Source organism: Helianthus annuus, chromosome 12, assembly GCF_002127325.2.
Source record: "Helianthus annuus cultivar XRQ/B chromosome 12, HanXRQr2.0-SUNRISE, whole genome shotgun sequence".
Classification (NCBI taxonomy): Eukaryota; Viridiplantae; Streptophyta; class Magnoliopsida; order Asterales; family Asteraceae; genus Helianthus; species Helianthus annuus.
In genome coordinates, this window is record NC_035444.2 from 29,606,909 (window position 1) to 29,631,485 (window position 24,577).

The following is a 24,577-nucleotide window of genomic DNA, read 5'->3' on the forward strand; positions in this document are numbered from 1 at the left end:
CCAAATTCAATACCTCCGTCCATGTCATAAAACCCAAACAAGATCTAATCAATTGGTGTTTTACACTTGAAATTGAAACTTAAACAACCTTTCATAGCTACTTTCGACATTCTCTTCATCGATACGCACTCTCAATTTCGCAAAAACACTCTGCAACGCAAGAACTCTCATTCTAGGGTTTGGAACTTCTTTCAACCGATTTAACCTCGATTCTATTCCGTTTTGGGTAATTCTTGAGCCCAATCTTATTATTTTTCTGTTATATACAAAAGTCCTTTATCAACTTCTATTGATAAAGAGTAATTGGTTCTCAATTTGAAGAATCATAATCTATGATTCATATTAATTTGGGGATTTTTGGATTCTTAATTTTAAAACTAATTAACCAACTTGTTGACACTATAATTCCTGCTATTTGATGTTCTTTTCTTATTGTAGCATTAGATATACTTGTGATAACTTCTAGAATTTTATTTATTATTCATGCTAATTTAATTTTTATATATTATTTAAAAATAATATACGTATTTGATATAAATCTGGTTATACATTCTATGTTGTACAATTTGTAGTTCATTTTCAGAAATTTATATTGAAATAATAAAAATGATAATTGGACATTTTGAAATAAACTACATCACAATTTTATAGTTATTTTATTCATACAAATTGTATATAAAACTTAAAAATTGACATTTATTTTAATCTATATAATTCCTTTAGAGACTTTTAGAAATTTATATTGAAATAATAAAAATGTTAATTGGACATTTTGACATAAACTACATCACAATTTTATAGTTATTTTATTCATACAAATTGTATATAAAACTTAAAAATTAATTACAAATTGTAGTTAAAAATTGTATATAAATTTCTATTGAAATAATAAAAATGTTAATTGGACATTTTGACATAATCTATATTATTCCTTTAGAGACTTTTAGACAAATTAGATTTATGATATATTTTTAGCTCTACACATTTTGTTATGGCCTTTAGAAAATATTTATTGATTTTTATGAGACTTTAAAACTATATTTTTTCTTTATTTATAGTAGATAATCATTCTAGTACAAATTTAATTACAAACTTTTATACACATCCTAATAATCATTATTGTAATATTTATTATTTAGACTAAATATAAATATTTATTACAAAATATGTATTTCGTTGCATCATATTAGTTATAGTATTTGTTTATGAATAACTTGTCATTTTATACTTATACCATTTGTTTGTATCATACACTTAAATCAGTTTTCACATATTTATAAAATAACACGACAATGTTAGACGACTCGATTGGTTAAACTAATCAATAAACATTTTCAAACAATTTTAATCAAACTATAATCTACGCACATATATACAATATATATTTGGGGAAGGTTCAAATGAAAACCACTAGTTATTGTGAAAACTCGAAAACTAATTAAAAAAAGCCAAAAAAACATACAAATTTTTTTTTTTTTTTTGCAAACCAAATTTCGCAGGTTTTTTTATATAAAAAAAATTTCAAAAAAAAAAAAAATTGTAGTGCACATGTGTAATACTACACATGTATTATTACACATGTGCACTACATAAATTTTTTTTATATATAAAAACAGCGATTTTTATAAAAAAAAAATTGAAAAATTTTTTTTTTTTTGTGTGTGTTTTTAGGCTTTTTTTTAATTAGTTTTCGAGTTTTCACAATAAAAGTGGTTTTCATTTGAACCATCCCCATATATATTTTATGACAAATATAATGTAGACATAGGTAGAGGATCCTGTAAAAAATGCCTAAAGTGTAAGAAAGGTAACAAAGAATCTCAGCCATTAGATCTTTTGATCTAATGGTTGAGATCAATAGGGACCAAATCTTAAAATATTTTTATTAATTTAGACTGATTTGAAATATCTAGGGGCAATACAGTCTTTTAAACCCACTAGAAATTAGGTAATGCACATGTAACTTCCCTCCGTCTTTTTTAAACGTCAATAACTTTTTATACATAACTTTTAAAAAAAATTACACCATAATAACGAGCGTTTTTTTATCTTTAATATGAGTACCATATTGCTATACTTATATAGAGAAAAAAATATGTTTCGATCAGATGGTTAGTCAATGAATGGTGTTATATACTTGCTGAATGGTGTTATATACTTGCTGAATGGTGTTATATACTTACTGAATGGTGTTATATACTTACTGAATGCTGAATGGTGTTATATACTTGCTGAATGGTGTTATATACTTACTGAATGGTGTTATATATACTTACTGAATGTTGTTATATACTTGCTGAATGTTGAATGGTGTTTTATACTTGCTGAATGGTGTTATATACTTCCTATAATTAAGGTGGCGGTTTTGGGAAGTTTTTAATTAATTGAATTAATGATAAAATTATTTGTTTACCCTTTTCAATTAATTTAGATCTAATGCTGAGATTCTTTCTTACCTTTCTCACACTTTTGGTTTTTTTTTACAATAACCTTACCCTGTAGACATATTATATTCTATTGTTTTAGTCGAAACCATACAAACCATATTTATTCTCACTATTTCCATATTATAAATTAGCAACAAGTTATTGCATAATGGTGTTGTATCATTTGCATTGGGAGGTTTTCAAAAAAAAAAAAAAAAAAAACTACATTTTCACTTATAACCCAAAGAATTTTACTTTTTGCATTTTAACCATTTTGATTTTTTATCTTTTAACCTAAAGTTTTTCATCTTTTGCAATTGAACCCTAACACTTTTTTATTTTCAACTTTGGTCCCCAGTACTTTTCATCTTTCGCAAGTGTTTACATTTCGTTCTAAATTTTGCGAGTTAACACACAACGTGTGTGTGGGGTTCAACGTTTTTTCATCGTTTAACAGATTCGTCGCAAAGCTTTGGTCCTTGATCGACTTCTTATTTCTTTTCTACGTTTTACGTTTCGCTTTAATTTTATCGCATTAACAAGCCGCACTGGGCGTGCGTGGTTCAACGATCTTACGTCTGCTTTTCGTTCAGTGTTATTTTGTCTTTTTTTATTTATTTTAGTTTTACGAGTTTTTTCGATGTTGGTGGCCGTTAGCAATGATGTGACATTGGTGCTACTTGGCACGGTTTTACGAACTTTTTTATCTATTAAGTTTTTTACTAATAATATTTTCGAGTTTACCACTATATTTCCTTTAATTAAAAAACTAAATTTTATGTGCATGTTTTTATGTAGATGTCGGTATAAATTCGATTTGCTCTCCGTTTTGACGTAAACTTTTTTTTTTTGGAAACAAGTCAGGTCAGATATAATATGTTTTCGTTAAAAAACCATTTTTAAGTGCATGTTTTATGTACGTTTTTGTATAAATTCGAGTTGGTCTATGTAAAACGTAAACTTTTTTTTTTTGAAAAACGAGTCAGGTCAAATATAATACGTTTTTGTCTTTTTATGTATGTTTCATAAATTATGTTTCGAACCGAGTTGAGTCAAATTGTGCTTTTCCCTTTTTTTTCAAAAGCTTCCATTAATTGCTTTTGATTAAACGTGTTAGTTTTTCCTTTATACCCATTGATGTTTTCTATGTATGAGTTGGATCATATATAATATATTATGATTATACGATATAAACTCGATATACCTTACATTTTGATCCAATCACAATGCTTATATAGGTCACATTGAGTCCAGTCAGATACTTCGAAACGTGTGTTTTCATATGGTTAACGCATCACATAACATTGGACTAATTTAGTCAATATATTCAATGTACCCGCGCCGCAACGCGCGCGGGTCTTATTCTTAGTTTTATATAAATACGAGTTACTTTAATTTGTATTTATATACTTTTATACTATTTATTCGTTTGACATTTTAGATCCTAGATCAAATTCCTAAACTCATATGAACCTAAAAAATCTCTAACACTTTTGAATTCGTTTTATTCCTTTATTCATACTTGTATATTATACATACTATTAGGGTGATTTTGGGATTATCCAAACCGCTATGACTTGTGCTACATTATGATTGATAATCTTCGCAAACCGTGAGTATTCATAATCCTTTTTTTTACTTTTATATTTTGAGATCTATCATGTATATCTATTCCAATTCTACATATATTTACATAAACTATACAATGCATTTTTTGTCTATGTGTTAATTCTATGCTTTATGTTAAACTTTGAGATTGGTATACATACATTCTATATTCTAGCATTTGATCATTAACAATCTAAGCCTAAGGTAACGTTAATAATGTTATTGGTTGACACCTGTCCTAATTGTTAGGGTATCAAAACCGAAACTAATCTAAGCTTAACTTGCGAGTTAAGGACACTAGTCAACAAAGGTTTGATCATTGCAATTGTTTATTCATATCTGCTTGAATTTTTAAATATGACTAATGATTCACAAACTTATTCTATTAACTCTATTTCATGCTTATGTTTTTTATTTAAAAACTATTTATTTCATGTTTTGACTTTGAAATTTGAAACGATTAAATAATAAAACTTTAATTAGTGTCATGAGTTATAAATAATAGTTACCCCCGACCTATTTTTGTCGTCGATTAGGATGTGACATCTATTACATATCCTTATTTCTTTTACCAATGGCTGTTAAGAAGAAGTTACAGTCTTTTAGGTCCCGATTTTTTTGGGGATGTGATGAGGATTCAAGAAAAATTCCATATGTTAATTTTTTTTGAAAGGCAAATTTTATAAAACAACCGTCCGGCCTGGCAAAAAAAAAAGCAGGACCGCGCCACAAACTACAACATATACAAAGGAAAATTACACCATTCTCTCCAAACTATGTTACTATGCTTCGAACGACATTTTAACCATAAAAACCTAGGGACCTCACCTCCCCAAAAATCTCTTCACTATTGCCTTTCCCATTCGAGAAGATCTTGGCGTTCCTCGCTTTCCAAATGCACCAACAAACCACGAAGATAAGCCCCCGAATAATCTCCTTAGCTTTCTTCTCCCCGGCTAAACCCCTGTGATACTCCATAAGGCCACTAAAAGAAAATGCAAAATGGGAGGGAGCTTGGCCCAAACACTCAACCGGTTCCAAACCCTTAAAGATATGTCACACGTCGTAAAAATATGATCCACGGATTCAATCGCTTCACCGCAAAGAACACAATCCTCTAAGTCGATCATAATGTTTCTCCTAACTAGAGCTTGTCTTGTCGGAATCCGATCAAGATTTGCCCTCCAAATAAAAATATTGCACTTAGTGGGCACCCAACCACATCTTCTATACGAACAATTATTCTCCATACTCAAATCCTTCAACGCCAAATCTTTTAACGAAGACGTAGAAAACTTACCCGAAACATCCGGCGTCCATATCCAACCATCCTTCACATCTGAGGAAATAACATCATGCAGAAATATCGAACACTCCTCCATCTCAGCCAATTCTGCCGAAGTGACCGGGGTCCGGGGGAGTGGACCAATTCCAGTTCCAAGAAACGGTCCCTCCCACAACCAGAAACCGATCGCTGGTCCAGTAGGCTTTATTAATTTCTAAAGCAAACAAACTAGGCCACTTGATCATCAACGCGACCTCGCCAATCCAACGATCGATCCAGGACCATATGCTCCTACCGTCTTCCAAAACCCCTTTACTAAAACTATGAATTCTTTTACCGTTCACCATTAATTTAGCTTCCAATCTCGTAATATTCTTCCAAACACCTGAATTGGCTGCGTTGGAGGGTAAAACTGGCTATCTTCTACTCTTTCCATGACACGCCGTAACAACTTTTCTCCAGAGGCTCTCATCTTCCGTCCTGAATCTCCAAACCCACTTGGAAAGAAGCGCATCATTAACCGATTTATGTTTACAAATACCTAAACCGCCAAAATTTTTAGGAAGAGTAACTTTGTCCCACGCCACCAAATGCATTTTTCTAATATCTTCCGACCCACCGATAGAAAATTCCTCATCAAAGACCCCAACTTAAATGGGACTCAATTTTAGCCGATACAAGTAAAGGTTGGTTAGGGATTGGCAGTTTGAAGAATTTTAATATGGCTATATCGTATAAATGACGTTGGAGATCCATTAATAGTCCTAATTCGTTGTGGGTGAAGGTTATTAAAAGACATTTATGGGGATAAAATTGATAATTCTTGAATGTCTCGAGTAATTAAAGGTAAAGGTAATTGGGTGAAGGTTATAAAAAAACATTAACGATGGTGACATTATTCCTTTTTCCATGATAAAGAAGAAAGTAGGGAATGAGAATAGTAGGTATTCTTGGAGGGATGTTTAGGGTTGGATAATTCTCCATTGTCTCCACACTTCCCTAGATTGTTTAATCTAGATATTCATAAAAATTGTTTGATTAGTTTTTTTTTTTTTTAAAGTAAACTTTATTAAAACACACCTCTGACGTAAACAGGTAGAAGGCTAAACAACAACACTCTCGACCTAAACGGGCAAATGGCAGACAATTACAACATATACAACGGGTATTTACACCACTCTACCCAGCTAATATAATTACAAGAAGATCTATTTTTAAACCAAACGAAACCTCTCAATTTAATCTCTCCTAAAATCTCTTGCGGGCTTCGTCTAATCTGGTTGAAAACCAACTCGTTCCTTCCTTTCCAAATACACCAACACGAAATTATCACCAAACCTTGAATGAGTCTCTTCGCTTTCTTTCCAACTTGAGTGTAATTGTGAATATCAAGAACGCCTTTGAAATCGAATGTGTAAATCTGAGGAATTTTGCACCCAACACTAAAAGCCGTCCACACCTAATCAGCCACCGAAAACCCAGTAAATAAATGCTCCACTGTTTCCTCAAATTAAAGTCATCGCAAAAAGGGAACATAATCGATGAAATATTCACATTCCTTTTTCTTAAATTAACTCTTGTAGCTAATCGATCCAAATTACCTCTCCACGCCATGATGTTGCACTTGAGAGGCACCCATTTGCACCACTCAAAGTTAGGGAGATGACAATTTCCTCTATCAGCAATTAAAGATTTTTACGGCCTTCACCGAGAATTCGGCCGTATTACCATCAATCCAGTACCAGTGATCCTTATTATAGGAAAGAATCACCCTACTAAGAACCTCTTGACATTCCTGCCATTCATTAAGTTCACCGGTTGACTCTGGCTGTCTAATCCAATTCCACACGAATCCTACATTCCCTTGGTTGGCCTCCACTCTATCAGCAACCCTGCATATTTTAAATAATTCCAAACCAAACAAATGTGGCCACCTATCCATGAAAGGCATTTCACCCAACCATGTGTCTAACCAGAATCGAATCTCCTCCCCGTTCCCGACCTTACCCAAGATCAAACGGTTTAACCCCTTCCCATTTAATTTCAAATTAGATATTGACTTCACTATACCTTTCCAACATCCCGCAATGTTTTCATTAATTGGGAGGAAGCTTCTTTGGTTGATTTTATTATGGCACGCTTCCACCACCTTCCTCCAAAGATTATTATTTTCAACCCTGTACCTCCACCCCCACTTGAAAAAAGAGTCATATTAACCTCTTTAAGTCTGTTGATACCCAGACCCCCTTTTAACTTGGGCCACGCAACCCGATCCCAAGCCACCCAGTTCATTTTGTTAATATCGCTAGAACCCACCCATAGGATTTTTCTCATCTTAGCTTCCAAAATCTTAATAATACCAACCGAAACTTTGTATAACAAGAAGTACTAGATAGGAAGGCTTTCCAACACTGAATTAATCAGGGTAAGCCTTCCTCTATCAAGATAGTTTTAGCTTTCCAAACTGACAATCTTTTATCAAAAACATCAATAATCGGCAACCAAATATTAATTCTATTCATATTAGCCCCCACCGTCATCCCCAAGCAAGAGAACGGGATTCTATGAGAATTACACCCTCCCCCCCCCACACACACACACTTTAGCCATATCCTTAATAACACCTTTCCACTCACATCCCGTATAATTTAGGTTTATAGAAATTAATTTTTAAACCATAACACAAATAAAAAAGTCTCAGACATCTAGTCACTTTCAACAAATTATTCCTATCCTATTCCCCCATCAATAGAGCATCATTAGCATAAAACAAATGCAATATTTTCGGGCCGTTATTAGGAGTTTAAATTCCTTTAAAGAACCCGTCAATACCAGCTTTGCAAAAAATACTAGACAAGGCTTCCATGACCAAAAGAAACAAAAACAGCGACAACGGATCTTCTTGTTTAACCCCTTTGGAGCAGCTAAATTCAAACGTAGGAGATCCGTTCACTAAAAAAAAGAAGGACCTAGCCGAAGTAAGAACCCCTTCCACCCATTTACACCATAAACTAGGAAAACCTATTTGACCCATGATGTCCAGAAGAAACTTCCAATTAACGTTATAATAAGCCTTTTCAAAATCAATTGTTAAAAGGAAAGCTTTTTTCTTCTCTTTTTTAATCCACGCGATAAGTCCATTTAGCATTAAAGGGCTATTGAGGATATACCTACCTTTAAGGAATGCCATCTGGTTTTCCGAAATGATGGTCCCAATCACCTTCTTAAGCCGATTAGCATTTGAATTCTTGGGGGTTGTGTTGGAATTTAAGGCAAATTCCTACTCCTAGGGGTGGGGTGGAAGAATTCCAGTTAAAGGAGATGGAATCGATCATTGATAATATTTACATGGTCGATCATGGAGATAAATTGATTTGGGATTTAGACCTAGATGATAACTTCTAGATTACGGGGATTAGAAGATATATTGATAACATTTCTCTTCCATAAGGGCCTCATGCTACTACATGGTGTGGGTATCTTCCGAGAAAGGTTAATATATTTGTTTGGCGTATGTCATTGGATCGTATCCCTACAAGGCTAAATCCAAGCCGTAAAGATTTGGATAGTTCTTCCATTTTATGTCTAGTTTGTAGGCAAAAGGTTGAATCGTTGGATCTTATTTTTGGTGAATGTTTGGACACGATGAAGATTTGGTATGCTTTTGGGCGTTAGTTGGATCTTAATTTTCCGTATTCTAAGTCACCAAAGATGATCCTTCATTGGTTGGATGCGAGTACGTAGAATAAAAAAGAAGAAGGTGATTGAGGCTATTCTTTTTACAGCTTGGTAGACCATTTGAAGAGACAGAATGAAAAGGTTTTTGGGCGTTTGAAAGTTAACCAAGAAAGTATTTTTAACTCGATTGTTGCTATGTTTTTTTTATGGTTTTATAGTCGTAGTTGTAACTTTGACGTTAGTTGCGTCGAGTGGCTTTAAAACCCACTTCTTAGTACGTAATTTTCTGATCGACTTCGAATAGCCTCTTTGTATCTAGGTCTGTTTTTTATATAAGTTTGCTCTTCTAAAAATGATTATTTTGTTATATTTTTTTTATAAGTCAACTGGGTAATTATCACTTCTATTTTATCATATTCGATCCTGTTAATCAGTTTTGTTTCGTTCCTCGAGGGAATTATGGTCCACGTTATATTTATACGAAGGGATCTGGTTCCATTGAAATGACTCTTGCGAGGGTTTTAGCATCTTTTCTAAGTTCTCCTTTTTTATTGAAGTGCATGTTTGTGGAAGCCAATTATTCTATGCGTCAGAAATTGCAAGATTATAATGTGTATATTTACATTAGAAGACCACGTGCATTGTGCACTAATTAAGGTAGCGCATACCTTAAAAAAGTTTTGCATTGCTTGCTATTCGCTTGGTGGTGTTAAAGATATAAAAGTGTGTAAAACAACAAAATAGAAAAGTATAATGGTATATGAGAATATAGATGGGTTTGAGGCGAATCTTAGTTAGGGTACGGAGAACTTGCCCCTTTATTTTTCGTAAGTGTAAATTTTATTGAAAATTTTATATGTATGGAGTCTCCCCCTCTATTTTTTCTTTAAAACTGTTGACCCTATGTTTCATTTTATAAACATATTATATTACATATGCTACTTTTTGTAGATGTTAGATTAATACACTAATAGAGAATGATGAACTGAGAAGAAAATAAATTTAAGAAGGAAAAAAAAAACATAGTATAATAATAAAATATTAAATAATTTATAACTCTTTACATTTTTTATCTTTTTGAACGGCAAAGTTTAACTTCCCTATTTTTCTCCTATACTTTACTTTTTACCTCATGTGAGGCTCGAACCCTATCCTATAAGAAACATCAACACACATACCACCACACCATAAGGGGTGGGTCTATAACTTCGTACATTAATTATATTAGTTGATTTCATTTTATCTTATACACATAAAATTTTATCCTACACATTATCGAATTCTATACTACAAAAGTCGAAATTTATGTTACAATTTATGGTACACATCTCGTAGTTTATCTTACACTTTAAATTATTATTATTATTATTTTTTGAAAAAAAAATATTTTTTGAAAATAAGTTACTAATATAATGTAGTTAGCTATTAAAGAGCAAGATTACAAATTAATGATCTATTTAAGTTTACTAATATACCTTTACAATAACATTAAATATAAATATGAAATGAAACAAAATGAAACATTTTTATTGATTGAAATTTTTTCTTTTTTCTTTTTACAAATATTTTTTTTTTCATTTAAACCATCCACTGATCCACTACAAAGATAATGGAATAGTGATATCTGAATAGTTATGATAATACTACTATTGATATGGGTGGTTTTATCAACATTTATTAGGTTTAAAAGATATCAATATGACGAAATCATATAAGCAATGCAAAGGAGAGTAGCTCCCGGTGTGGGTAAAAAGAACAAGCACACATAGGAACGAAATCATAATTATCTTTAATTAAGAAAAGAAAGAATCTTTGTTAAATTGACTCTCTTAAATCTTGATCGTCTATAGTTTTTCTATTTTATGCTCTATGGAAAGACCGACATTGAATATGTTAGTCCTGTGACCTAAAGTCTAATTTCAATTTAACATGTTCACCACTTACTTTTTAGTAAGAGTAAATTGCAATTTTATCCTCTAGTGTTTAGGATGACTGGCACCCTTATCCCCCTAACAAAATAATTGCAATTTTACCCCCCAACGTTCGCTGTTATGTCGTAACTTTACCCCCTGGCATCAAATTTGTTGACTGATCTGTTGACTTGGGGTGAAATGACTATTTTACCCTTTTATTTTACCCCCCAATGTTTGTTGTTATGTCGCAAGTTTACCCCCTGGCATCAAATTTGTTGACTGATCTGTTGACTTGGGGTAAATTACTAAAATGCCATTTCTTATTACCCCCTATACTTTGTGTTACGAAGCAATATTACCCCCTGCAACTTCCAAAACCTTTCCCGCCACCACCCATATTCGATTCCACCACCCATCAACGCCATTAATAAACTCACATATTGATTCAATTCAAATTGATTTAAAAGTTGTAACTGAATTCTTACTTTGAACCAAACATGAATTGATTGGAGTTTTTGTATATATACCCTCAAGGCCTCAACCATGAAGAACCTTCAGCCACAGTTTAAAACCATTGCTAAAGGCCTTCTGTAATGGTTTTGTCCAGGCAGTTGGAATTCGAATGAATTAGAATCTTCCAAAAGGTATATCAATCCAGTGGTGGTGCCCGATTTAAAATCAAAGCAACCTAACTCCAACACTAACAAAGAACCATAAACACCAATCATCCCAAACCCTAACTTACAAGTTTCAATAAACTCATATAAATCATACAAATAAAGTAAAAGAAAATTAACATACGCAGTAACTCATAGAAACCTCACACAAAGAAGGGGGCAACAAGTGGATGTCGATGCTTTTTTACACTACAGCAACCGACCAACGCAAACAACTGATCACACTGTGAATGAAATCTGCGAGCAAATGGGCTTTCGTTTTCGCAAGATTGCAAATCATCTGTATCACTCCATTCTCCCATCTCAGTTTCTTTGTTAGGATCATTCTTAGAGTGACATGAAGAAACAATTGGTGATTAGGATGAAGCATCTTCTCTGTTTGTTTTCTTAACAAACCAGTCTAGTGTCCCCTGGTTCTGTTTCATCTTTTTTGATGAATCATTTTCTGTCTAAATAATCAGCCTAAACTCTAAATAATCAGCCACACAAGTTCTCTGTCTCCTCTTCACCTCCGGCTACCGGAGCCGTTCTCCGGCGACTCCACCGGCACCGATCCTTCTAGCCGACTACATCTCCACCACTCTTCTTCTTGTACCTCCTCACCCCCACCATCACAGCCCCCCTCGCCCACGATTTAACAGCCGACCACCACCGTCTGGTGGCGGCACACCATGGCAAGTTAGAGAGTTATTGAGGGAGCCGATCGTCTCCGATGACCTCCCTGTGTTTCCGACGATGTGCGAAACCCTAGCGGCGTGGCAGTGATGGTGATGGCAGTCTGAAAATCCAGCAGTAGCGGCACCGGCCCGGTGAGTCGCCACCGACAATGAGAGCAGCGACGGCAGGGGAGTGTCCAGATGATGAGGTTCTTGTGGATCTTCAGATCTGTTACTGTGAAGATGATGAGGTTCAGATCTGTTCGCCGACGGAGGTTCTTGTGGATCTTCAGATCTGTTAGGCTTATTTTGAAGAAGAAGATGATGACTTAACAACCCTTGTGGATCTCTAGCAGTATTTGAAGAAGATGATGATAAATAATAATAATAATAATAATAATAATAATAATAATAATAATAATAAATATAGGGTAAGATTACCAAAATACCCTTACCTATAAGGGTCAAACTACCATTGACTGACGCCGGGGGGTAAGGTTGCGACATAACAGCAAACGTTGGGGGGTAAAATTGCGATTATTTCATTAGGGGGGGGGGGTAAGGGTGCCAATCACCCTAAACCCGGGGGGTAAAATTGCAGTTTTCTCGTTAAGTAATGTAGTCAACATCATGATTGTGATCAAGAAACTTTTTACAAATGTACCTACCATTCATGTTTGTAACATGCTAGGCTATCAGGCATCGGTCTCACGTCGTGGTCCTATGTTGCATGAATCTAACATGTGACCCTCCATCCGCTCTGTGAAACTTTTTACGAATGTACCATTCATGTTGTAACATGTTAGGCTATTAGGCATGGGTCTCATTTCGTGGTCCTATGTGGCATGGGTCTCACACGTGACCCTCCAACCGCCCTGTGAACAGTGGTGTACTTACGAATTATTTTCTAGGGGTACGGATGAGGGATTCAACCCTATTTACGAAGGGTGCGATAGAGTTTTTTGCTTAAAAAATACACTAATTTTTTTCAAGGGGTACATCCACCCACCCACCTATCAACATGGGTCCAAAAGTTGTTAGGGTTTAGAGAAAACCATTCATATGAGTTCAAATATTTTCAATTCTTAGCCAAACCCCTAAGGGTGTTGGCCTGACATTTGTGTCCAAAAGTTGTAGGCATGTACTAGTAAAATACAATTAAAGATGCGTATCATACATTTTGGCTTCTTACTTGTAAGACACTTCATCCCCTATGATAGAAGAAATTCATACCTTTGTCACTCTTTATACACCTCGCCACTAGGTTTTGCTATGAAAGTAAGATTTTACTAGGTATGTTTTTTACTTGTATGCCATTCCATGGTTTATTCGTTTATTTATGTTCGATAGGCAAATTTCACGCATTTACTCTTTTCAAATTTGATGCCAAACTTGTTAACTTCATTACCGATATCTTATTTACATCAACTCTATTTTTACAACAAGAAACTTCCATTAGAAAACAGGCCGCACCACTGCTAGCAGGAAGCCGACACCACAAACAAAACACAATTACACCACAACCTTTTTTACCACATGAAAAAATTAATATCTAAACTTTTGGACCTATTTTTAATCAACAAGTAACTCAAAAACTTAATACCTCCCATAATATTATCAATCCTAAGCTGCTCATTGTTAAACACCATTTTGTTACGTGTTTTCCACAAACACCAACAAGTAACCACCACAATAGCTTGGATCGGTTTCCTTTTCCTCGGATTCTTCGTCAAGTGATATGAGCTTCAAACATATCATCATGGAAAATGAATGAATTGGTGGAAGGTCACACTGTATGCTAATGTTATGCCACACAATCGCTGCCATGTAAGAAGAAGTAAAAACGTGGTATAGGACTTCACACTAGACTTGAATAGAATACACACATCAGGACCGGTTAGGATCCTTAACTTGATAGGTGCGTCCATGGTTGGTTACCGGTTCATGAGGAGTCTCCATCCAAATATGTTAACCTTTATAGGAACCTAAGAACACACTCCAATATACTTCTATCAAGCACTGAGTTCAGGGAGTACAACAAACCGAGGCTACCGAGAAGGATCCCGAATTATCACCAAGCGACCTCTAAATATCGGACTCATCCTTGCAATTAACATTCTGCAGCTTAGTGATTTAATTAAGTAGTGCCATTCCTTCCACCGCATCCACAATTTAGTTCATCCAATTTCAGATATAATCTGTGACAACCCGAACTTTCAAGGTTTGTAACGTTAATCCCGTGATCCTAACTTCTCGTTAATTGTTTCTCTTCAACGAGCTGCGATGTTATAACTCAGTTATTACACATGTTTGTATATTTGGGCCAATGCACATACACGCACACCCGTAGGCCCAAACCAAACACCCGTAATCGAAAGCCTTGGAATTGGGCCTAGTATATGCTTAGTTATTTGGAATTGGGTTACTACTTGGCCGGTTACACAAGCCCAAACCATATTATGTTTACCAATTGATGTGGCAGCCCAAGTGAGTGGGCTTGAGCCCACTTTGGCTAATAATGTGAACTGCCCAAAAGCAAAACCTTCACACTAATTGTATACGTAATATGTTTCCTTCTTGGATTAAACTTAAAACACAAAAACCCAAATAAAACCCTACTCCCCTCCCCAAGGTTGCGTACAGAAGGATACCCCCCTTTGTGTTATATGTATTTTATGAGAGGTGCCTCATAATTTTCGTAACATATCAACCCTAAGTTATTCTTCTTCTCTCAAATCACTACGGCATCAGTCCCTGTCAAGGAATCATATCCCTCAGTCAAGTCTTCTGGTTAGTAGATTAATCCCTGGGCTATCTCATAACTGTTTGTTCTTGTTCATGTGATTAGTATGATCTTCTTGGTTTAGTGCAAGAACTCTATTGTTGTTGATTTGTTTTAATTATATACATGCTGTAAGTAATGATAACACGTGGAGGAATAGATACGTGTGATAACTTGAGTTTGATAAACATAAACTGTTATGTTAATATGGATGGTTGAGTAATGATTCGATGATATGATGAATGCCATGTGATTGACACCATAATGATCATTGAAATTCCGACACCGATTAGTATAGATCACGGACCCGTACGAAGTAATGATTCGATGACGATAGTGTAATACATTCATACATGGAAACAGTTATGTGATGGTAGGATAGATGGTGTATCATGATAGTATGAGGAATCTGTCAATGGGTGATTAAATAATGATTCATAACAAGAACTAGTTCATGATTTCAAGATCACTCGATGATGACTATGTGCTTAGAATAAACTGAATAATGATTAGAATGATTATGGCAATTGATTGTTAACTGGATTTGTGGAATGTTGGCTGGGTAAATGGGAGGGTGGTTATGGAAATTGTCTTGAATTACGGTACCGCGTAACCGATACCGTGCAAACAAGAGATCGCACACTATATGGGTGGATTCATGTGATAGCGGTCAAAAGCACAAGGTGGGTCGCACACCTCCTCCGGAGTTGCACACTCGTATGAGGGACCCTTAAACCGATTTGGGCTTTACATGTTGATCGGCCCGCGGGATGACCGCACACCGGTTCATGAACAAAATAGGATTTGCATGTTTACGTGGATAACAAACCAACTGATATGTAAATATGTGAAATATAAATTTGTGATGTGGACTTTTGTGACCCGAACACCTGTCATGAGACTTCATGATGACAAGGGCCACTATGTTGCATGATCAAACTATGTTGCATGGTCAACCATTATAACGTGCATGATATTATGTGTGTAGTATTTGTGTAATATGTATAAATGAACCAACTACCTACTACGTGTAAATATAATGATAATGGATTGGTGTGTTACATGAATTACCATTGTGACTTGCATAACGATATGTGTAATCTGTGTACGCTAAAAGTGTAGTATGTGTAGAGAATACGTGTTCTATGTGCATATGAAACTGACTGTTATTGGTAAACACCCTAGGGTCTGATTGATCAATTTGAAACGGGTAGTGTAACGTAGCATACCGAGCAATCTAAGGTGAGTTCATCTCTCTTGAGCATGCGTCCCGGTGGTTGGGACAGTCAGTGGGTATCCCGAGGAGGGATAAGTCTTTTGGGTAAATACGGGAATGTTGGATAATATACTCTTCCTATCACCCTTAAAGTCCCTCCGTGTTGTTTGGTTACCTGGAAGGTAACATGGTATTAGTTAGTAGCGCTACTTAGGTTTGGCAACCTCACCCCGTTCCTGGGAGGACGGGTGTTGAACTAATGACCTAGTCATGACCAATGCTTGATAGGAGCATTGGAGAAAGGGCAAAATAATCAGAAGCCGTCTTGTATTGGGGTATTATCAACATTGGTTTCAACATTACTTTCGGAATTAAATTCAATGGATTAACTAAACACTTGGTAACCAACGTTTTCGTAAAACTATGAACTCACCAGCGTTGTCTGATACACTTGTTGCATGCTCGCAGGTCGTTAGATTATATGGATTTGGAACTTGCTGTCTGAAGTAGCTGGAGTGGTCATGGGTCGTGCTGATTGGATACGAATGATGGGTTTATTGATTTCATACATTTAATTTGAAACAGTTAATTATGTTTTCTTTTAATTGCTTCCGTTGAACATGTTGGTTTCATTTAAACTTATTAACGGTACTTTTTAGAATAGTTGATGATTTTATTCAACATTTATGATTGGTTCAATATGATTAGTGGCTCGTTAATGGTTTGTCACACGCCTGACAGGGACACTCCCTAGGTGGCATTTTGGGGGTGTGACAGTTTGGTATCAGAGCCACTGGTTATAGTGAACTTGGTTTTAAAACGTTTTTATAAAACCAGACTATAACCGAACAGTACCGGAATCGACCATGACACTCAGCTCCAGACTGCAAGGTTCGTTTCTCATTTACTATTGCATAGTATATCTAGTGTACACTTATGTATGACATTGCACGTGAATGCACACTTGGCACAACAGTATGAGCCCTTATGTTACCAACCCTTGTTATGTGAACTGTTAGTGTGACACTACCCTTCGATTATTGTGATTCTTGATCCTGTAAAACCTTTCGTTTGTTATTTGAATGTGGGGAACCTTTTAGCGCAAGTTGAGAGGCACTGAGATAAGCATGCAGGTTACCTTATTATTATGGGTGCACACATAATAATAACGTGAGGTGCATGTGAGTCCCAGTGAGGCTTAACGAGTGTGAAAAGGGTTCCGCTCTGTTGATTGGCTTTATGATTAGAATTCAGTAGTCTATAGAGGTCATGGTAATACTTGACTCCTACTCGAACTTGCATTTTAAATACTTCCTCTTCTTGTATAGAAACATGAGTGGACGAGGCCATGGACGTGGCCACATTGCTATGACGCAGGCCGAATTAACCAACTTGATCAACACTCGTGTAGCTGAAGCCCTAGCGGCTTACCAGGCTGGTACAATATGTGCCAATTACTTTCTATCCTTGTGTCGTATACTCGAATCTTACCCGTGCATTGTACGTTCTTACGTTTTAGGTCAACCTGCGAATCAAAACAATCCACCTGCTCCACCTGCATGTACGTACAAGATGTTCATGGATTGTAAGCCACAGACCTTCAGTGGGACCGAAGGGGCTGTAGGACTCCTGCGATGGTTCGAAAAGGCAGAATCAGTATTTGCAATGTGTAACTGTCCTGCTGGGGACAGAGTGAAGTATGCTACGGGCACACTCGAGGATGGTGCCCTGACATGGTGGAATGCCCAAGTTCAGATGTTGGGTATTGAGATGGCGAATGCCACTACTTGGGATGATTTCAAAGAGTTGATGAGGGAGGAGTATTGTCCTCGTGATGAGATTCAGAAATTGGAAAACGAGTACTATAATTTGAAAATGGAGGGATCTGAGATTGAAGCATATACTAGGAGGTCTAATGATTTAGCAACTTTGTGCCCTAACATGTCTCGACCCCCACCTCGGCGAATTGAGTTGTATCTCAAGGGCTTAGCACCAGCTGTTAAGGGGTACGTTACTGCTGCAAACTTAGACAATCTGCCCCGTATCGTCCGTTTGGCGCATAAGATTACTGACCAAGAGGTCGAACGTGGCAACTTGCCGCCACGTGTTTCTGCTACTACCTCGACTGCTACAGCTACCACACCTGCTAGTGATCACAAGCGAAAATGGAACGATACTGACAAAGCAACCAGTGCCAGCCAATCTCAGAAAAGGGCAGACAACAGCATCCACCGTAGTTTCAGCCAGTTGTCTTCTGTGAACCAGAATCAGAGCAACAATTCAAATCAGAGTTCTTACGCGGGAAAGCTACCAAAGTGTGATAAGTGTATGTTCCACCATCGCGGACCGTGCACCCGGGTATGTCATAGGTGCAACAAGGTGGGTCATATGGCTAAAGATTGCAGGGTCTGGCTTCCAAAGCAGCCGCAGCAGCAGCCACAGCAACAGTAGAGTTAACTGCTAGTAAATCGATAGAAGCTTCTCATGTTCTTTTCGGTTGTAAACTTGCTATCATGGGTCAAGTGTTCGACATTGACCTACCACCCGATACCCTTGTAAGTTTTGACGTGGTCGTTGACACGGATTTGGGTATCTATGCATCAAGCGGAAATTCTCTGTAAAGAGAAAATCGTGCGTATCCCTCTCCCCAGTGGGGAATCCTTATCAGTTCAAGATCATCGTAGTGGTGCCATTGTTGGCATCGTCTCAGTTGTGAAAGCCCAGAAGTGTCTACGGAAGGGCTACTCTGCTATACTAGCTCTTGTCACCGATTCGCCACTTTAAGAAAGGAAGATCGAGTATCTTCCACTTATCCATGAATTTTCTGACATGTCTTCTGAAGAGTGAGCTGGTTTACTTCCACATCGTTAGGTGGAATTTCAGATTGACCTTATGCAAATCCTGATTTCCTTCTAGGATACAGCAATCCCTTGGGTTCGCTGGGTACTATCACAGACTCATCATGAGATTTTCGAAGATTACGCAACTTTAACCTCCTTAGCACAGCGGGGAGCTGTGAATTCTTGGGAAATAAAACCAGGGAACGTCTTTTCAGCTTTTGAAACCCAACCCTACAACGCACTGAGCACCACTTCTATCCGAGGGTACCGATGATCCGGCGGTATACCATGATGGTTCGAATCAGAGTCCCAGCTACGCGCCGATGCAACGCGAGAGAGTGATGACTTACGTAATGGTGTTACGAAGAGGAACGACACGACATACAATCTGTGGTGGAAATCGTGGTCATTGGGTGTAAGTGGGAGGCATTACTTGGACGGTACCGAATGCACTACTTAGACCGATCACAAGGGCCTCCTGTGTACCTTGGTTACAAGAAAGTTAAATCAGTTAATGGCATCGCTGAATGGAACTTTCGAATGAATACGACCGTGAAACCTGGACGAGCACGAGCTTCGTAGCTCGCTATCGACTTTAATATACCTGATCAGACTTGTCTTGTTCAAATGGAAGACCTGAAGAAAGAGAGTTCTCAAGATTGACCCATATGGGGCACGGGGAAACAACCTTGGGCAGGTCGGACGATATTTGCTACTTCGTGAGACGAAATTTGGACTTCACTACACAGCAACCTTGGAGAACTGGTGCAGGCGAAGCACGCGGGCCTCGATATTCTATTCATCCGAGTTTTGGTAGGATGTATTAAAACCTGAAGACCATGTACGGATGACCGGGCCTGAAGGCCCACATAGCAACGCATGAGAACGATGGTTGACTTGTAGGAAAGTCAAGGTGGGATTTTAGCAACTAGAAACGCATGTATGGAAGTGAGAACAGACTGCCATGGATTTTGCCACTAGAGACGGAAACATTATCACCTAGGTGATCATGGATGGACTCAAGTTACCAGCACCCTTTCATGCAATCAAGAAAACTGACGAGTCTTCACAGGGTGAATGTTCCTGTGAGAGAGGCAGCTTTTAGGTACGAGGTGCCAACTCCTGCTATCTCTGAATTTGATCTATGCATGATCTATGTCAGGCAATACACAACACCCTGGGAGAGTGTGGAATGCTTGGAAAGCATGGCAAGCTTAACTGACGTCACGATGGACCATTCAACAGTTTGGGAAGAATCAGCCGCGTAACCTACAAACTCGAGTTACCCGACGGACCGGGTAACGTACGCGATGTCATTTATGTTTCGGATCTAAGGCAGTGGGTGCCTGATGAAACACGTGCGATACCTTTACTGGAAGAATTTATCGAACACATGGACCAGGACGTCAAGGTTCGTTAACTTAGTCGAATTCTAATCGTGAGTGTTCGTTGGAACTCAAGACGTGGACCGAAGTTCCTGTGAGAACGTAAAGATCAGGTGAAGTTCTATTATCCCTGATTGTTCAAACGATGGGACCAACTTTCGATATCATTGGCGAATTTCGGGACGAAATTCCCTTTCAAGTTGGGGATGATGTGGCACCTGAGGAAAACCAGCAGCAATCTTGATTTCTCATCTCACTTCTTTGTACTGCTTGTCAAATTTCGGGACGAAATTTCTATCAAGTTGGGGATGATGTGACAACCCGAACTTTCAAGGTTTGTAACGTTAATCCCGTGATCCTAACTTCTCGTTAATTGTTTCTCTTCAACGAGCTGCGATGTTATAACTCAGTTATTACACATGTTTGTATATTTGGGCCAATGCACATACACGCACACCCGTAGGCCCAAACCAAACACCCGTAATCGAAAGCCTTGGAATTGGGCCTAGTATATGCTTAGTTATTTGGAATTGGGTTACTACTTGGCCGGTTACACAAGCCCAAACCATATTATGTTTGCCAATTGATGTGGCAGCCCAAGTGAGTGGGCTTGAGCCCGCTTTGGCTAATAATGTGAACTGCCCAAAAGCAAAACCTTCACACTAATTGTATACGTAATATGTTTCCTTCTTGGATTAAACTTAAAACACAAAAACCCAAATAAAACCCTACTCCCCTCCCCAAGGTTGCGTACAGAAGGATACCCCCCTTTGTGTTATATGTATTTTATGAGAGGTGCCTCATAATTTTCGTAACATATCAACCCTAAGTTATTCTTCTTCTCTCAAATCACTACGGCATCAGTCCCTGTCAAGGAATCATATCCCTCAGTCAAGTCTTCTGGTTAGTAGATTAATCCCTGGGCTATCTCATAACTGTTTGTTCTTGTTCATGTGATTAGTATGATCTTCTTGGTTTAGTGCAAGAACTCTATTGTTGTTGATTTGTTTTAATTATATACATGCTGTAAGTAATGATAACACGTGGAGGAATAGATACGTGTGATAACTTGAGTTTGATAAACATAAACTGTTATGTTAATATGGATGGTTGATTAATGATTCGATGATATGATGAATGCCATGTGATTGACACCATAATGATCATTGAAATTCCGACACCGATTAGTATAGATCACGGACCCGTACGAAGTAATGATTCGATGACGATAGTGTAATACATTCATACATGGAAACAGTTATGTGATGGTAGGATAGATGGTGTATCATGATAGTATGAGGAATCTGTCAATGGGTGATTAAATAATGATTCATAACAAGAACTAGTTCATGATTTCAAGATCACTCGATGATGACTATGTGCTTAGAATAAACTGAATAATGATTAGAATGATTATGGCAATTGATTGTTAACTGGATTTGTGGAATGTTGGCTGGGTAAATGGGAGGGTGGTTATGGAAATTGTCTTGAATTACGATACCGCGTAACCGATACCGTGCAAACAAGAGATCGCACACTGTATGGGTGGATTCATGTGATAGCGGTCAAAAGCACAAGGTGGGTCGCACACCTCCTCCGGAGTTGCACACTCGTATGAGGGACCCTTAAACCGATTTGGGCTTTACATGTTGATCGGCCCGCGGGATGACCGCACACCGGTTCATGAACAAAATAGGATTTGCATGTTTACGTGGATAACAAACCAACTGATATGTAAATATGTGAAATATAAATTTGTGATGTGGACTTTTGTGACCCGAACACCTGTCATGAGACTTCATGATGACAAGGGCCACTATGTTGCATGATCAAACTATGTTGCATGGTCAACCATTATAACGTGCATGATATTATGTGTGTAGTATTTGTGTAATATGTATAACGTGTAAATATAATGATAATGGATTGGTGTGTTACATGAATTACCATTGTGACTTGCATAACGATATGTGTAATCTGTGTACGCTAAAAGTGTAGTATGTGTAGAGAATACGTGTTCTATGTGCATATGAAACTGACTGTTATTGGTAAACACCCTAGGGTCTGATTGATCAATTTGAAACGGGTAGTGTAACGTAGCATACCGAGCAATCTAAGGTGAGTTCATCTCTCTTGAGCATGCGTCCCGGTGGTTGGGACAGTCAGTGGGTATCCCGAGGAGGGATAAGTCTTTTGGGTAAATACGGGAATGTTGGATAATATACTATTCCTATCACCCTTAAAGTCCCTCCGTGTTGTTTGGTTACCTGGAAGGTAACATGGTATTAGTTAGTAGCGCTACTTAGGTTTGGCAACCTCACCCCGTTCCTGGGAGGACGGGTGTTGAACTAATGACCTAGTCATGACCAATGCTTGATAGGAGCATTGGAGAAAGGGCAAAATAATCAGAAGCCGTCTTGTATTGGGGTATTATCAACATTGGTTTCAACATTACTTTCGGAATTAAATTCAATGGATTAACTAAACACTTGGTAACCAACGTTTTCGTAAAACTATGAACTCACCAGCGTTGTCTGATACACTTGTTGCATGCTCGCAGGTCGTTAGATTATATGGATTTGGAACTTGCTGTCTGAAGTAGCTGGAGTGGTCATGGGTCGTGCTGATTGGATACGAATGATGGGTTTATTGATTTCATACATTTAATTTGAAACAGTTAATTATGTTTTCTTTTATTTGCTTCCGCTGAACATGTTGGTTTCATTTAAACTTATTAACGGTACTTTTCAGAATAATTGATGATTTTATTCAACATTTATGATTGGTTTAATATGATTAGTGGCTCGTTAATGGTTTGTCACACGCCTGACAGGGACACTCCCTATGTGGCATTTTGGGGGTGTGACATAATCTCCTACCCCATTGCTAGCAATGCATCGTTCCGTCACGAAGCACCCTTTTTTTTATTCCAGCCTAAACAAGTTAGGGAAGGCTTCCTTCAAGGGTTTATCATCCGCACTCACATCCAACTAGAACGAATCTTACGACCACCTCCTACATTACCTTTAATAGCCTTAGACAACTCCACGTTCGACAAGGACAAGAAGTTTTCCATTTTAGCTATGGTACCCCAAAACAACTAATAACAATTTGTTGTAGGGAATTACCGACCAAGTCATAGGAGTGTGATGCATAGCCGATATAGATCTTATATATAACATTTTTTTGTTCTATCTTAAATCTCCATCACCATCTTGTCAACAGAGCTAGGTTAGCGGATTTGAGAGGACATAAACCCAATCATAGGATATTTTTGTTGTAGGGAATTACCGACCAAGTCATAGGATTTTTTTTTTTTTTTGATTTTTTTTGTTGTTCTAGACTTGTAGTTATATGATTTTGTTGTTTTATTTATAGTTTTGTTTGTTTAAATGATTAGTTACAAGTAATCAACATTTAATATTAGGGCTTGAATGTTTAAAAATATAATTGAAAGTTATGGGCTATGGTTGAACATGATTGTTTATTTTGTTTAAGTGTTTAGTGTTGTTTTATGAACTTATGGAGCAAATTATATGTGTTAGGAACAATGAGTAAGAATGTAATGAACTTATGACGTGTTTAGTATCTTTAGATGATATTTTGGATATATTTCAAAAAAAAAAAAAACACAATAATTTGTAATGACGTTTGACGTGTTTTTGATGATTTATAAATTTTAGTTTGATGTTCTTTTGTATTATATGATCCGACCCGACCCACTATGAACCGATATTTTTATACAACTAGGGACCTAAAATCTTTGAAAATATTCCGCACCCCCAGGAAAAAATTCCTGGGTCCGCCACTGGTTGAACTAGGTTGTACTGAGCGGTTCAACCGTGTTGACTAGCTAACTCTATAATTTCATAAATTACAACATCAACTCAAAACTTAATCAAAAAATGCATGATTACATATTAAAAGATGATCCAAAAGTAAATCCATAATAAAAATAATCCAAAAGATAATCGAAAATAATTCTATTTTCCAACAAGCTCTTTTAAATGAAAGTGTACGATATGTTTAAGCATTTGAGTGTTGAATACATCAAGTTCACAATCGCATAAAAGATGAAATTCACTATTATCGCCATCCTCATCAACTAGAG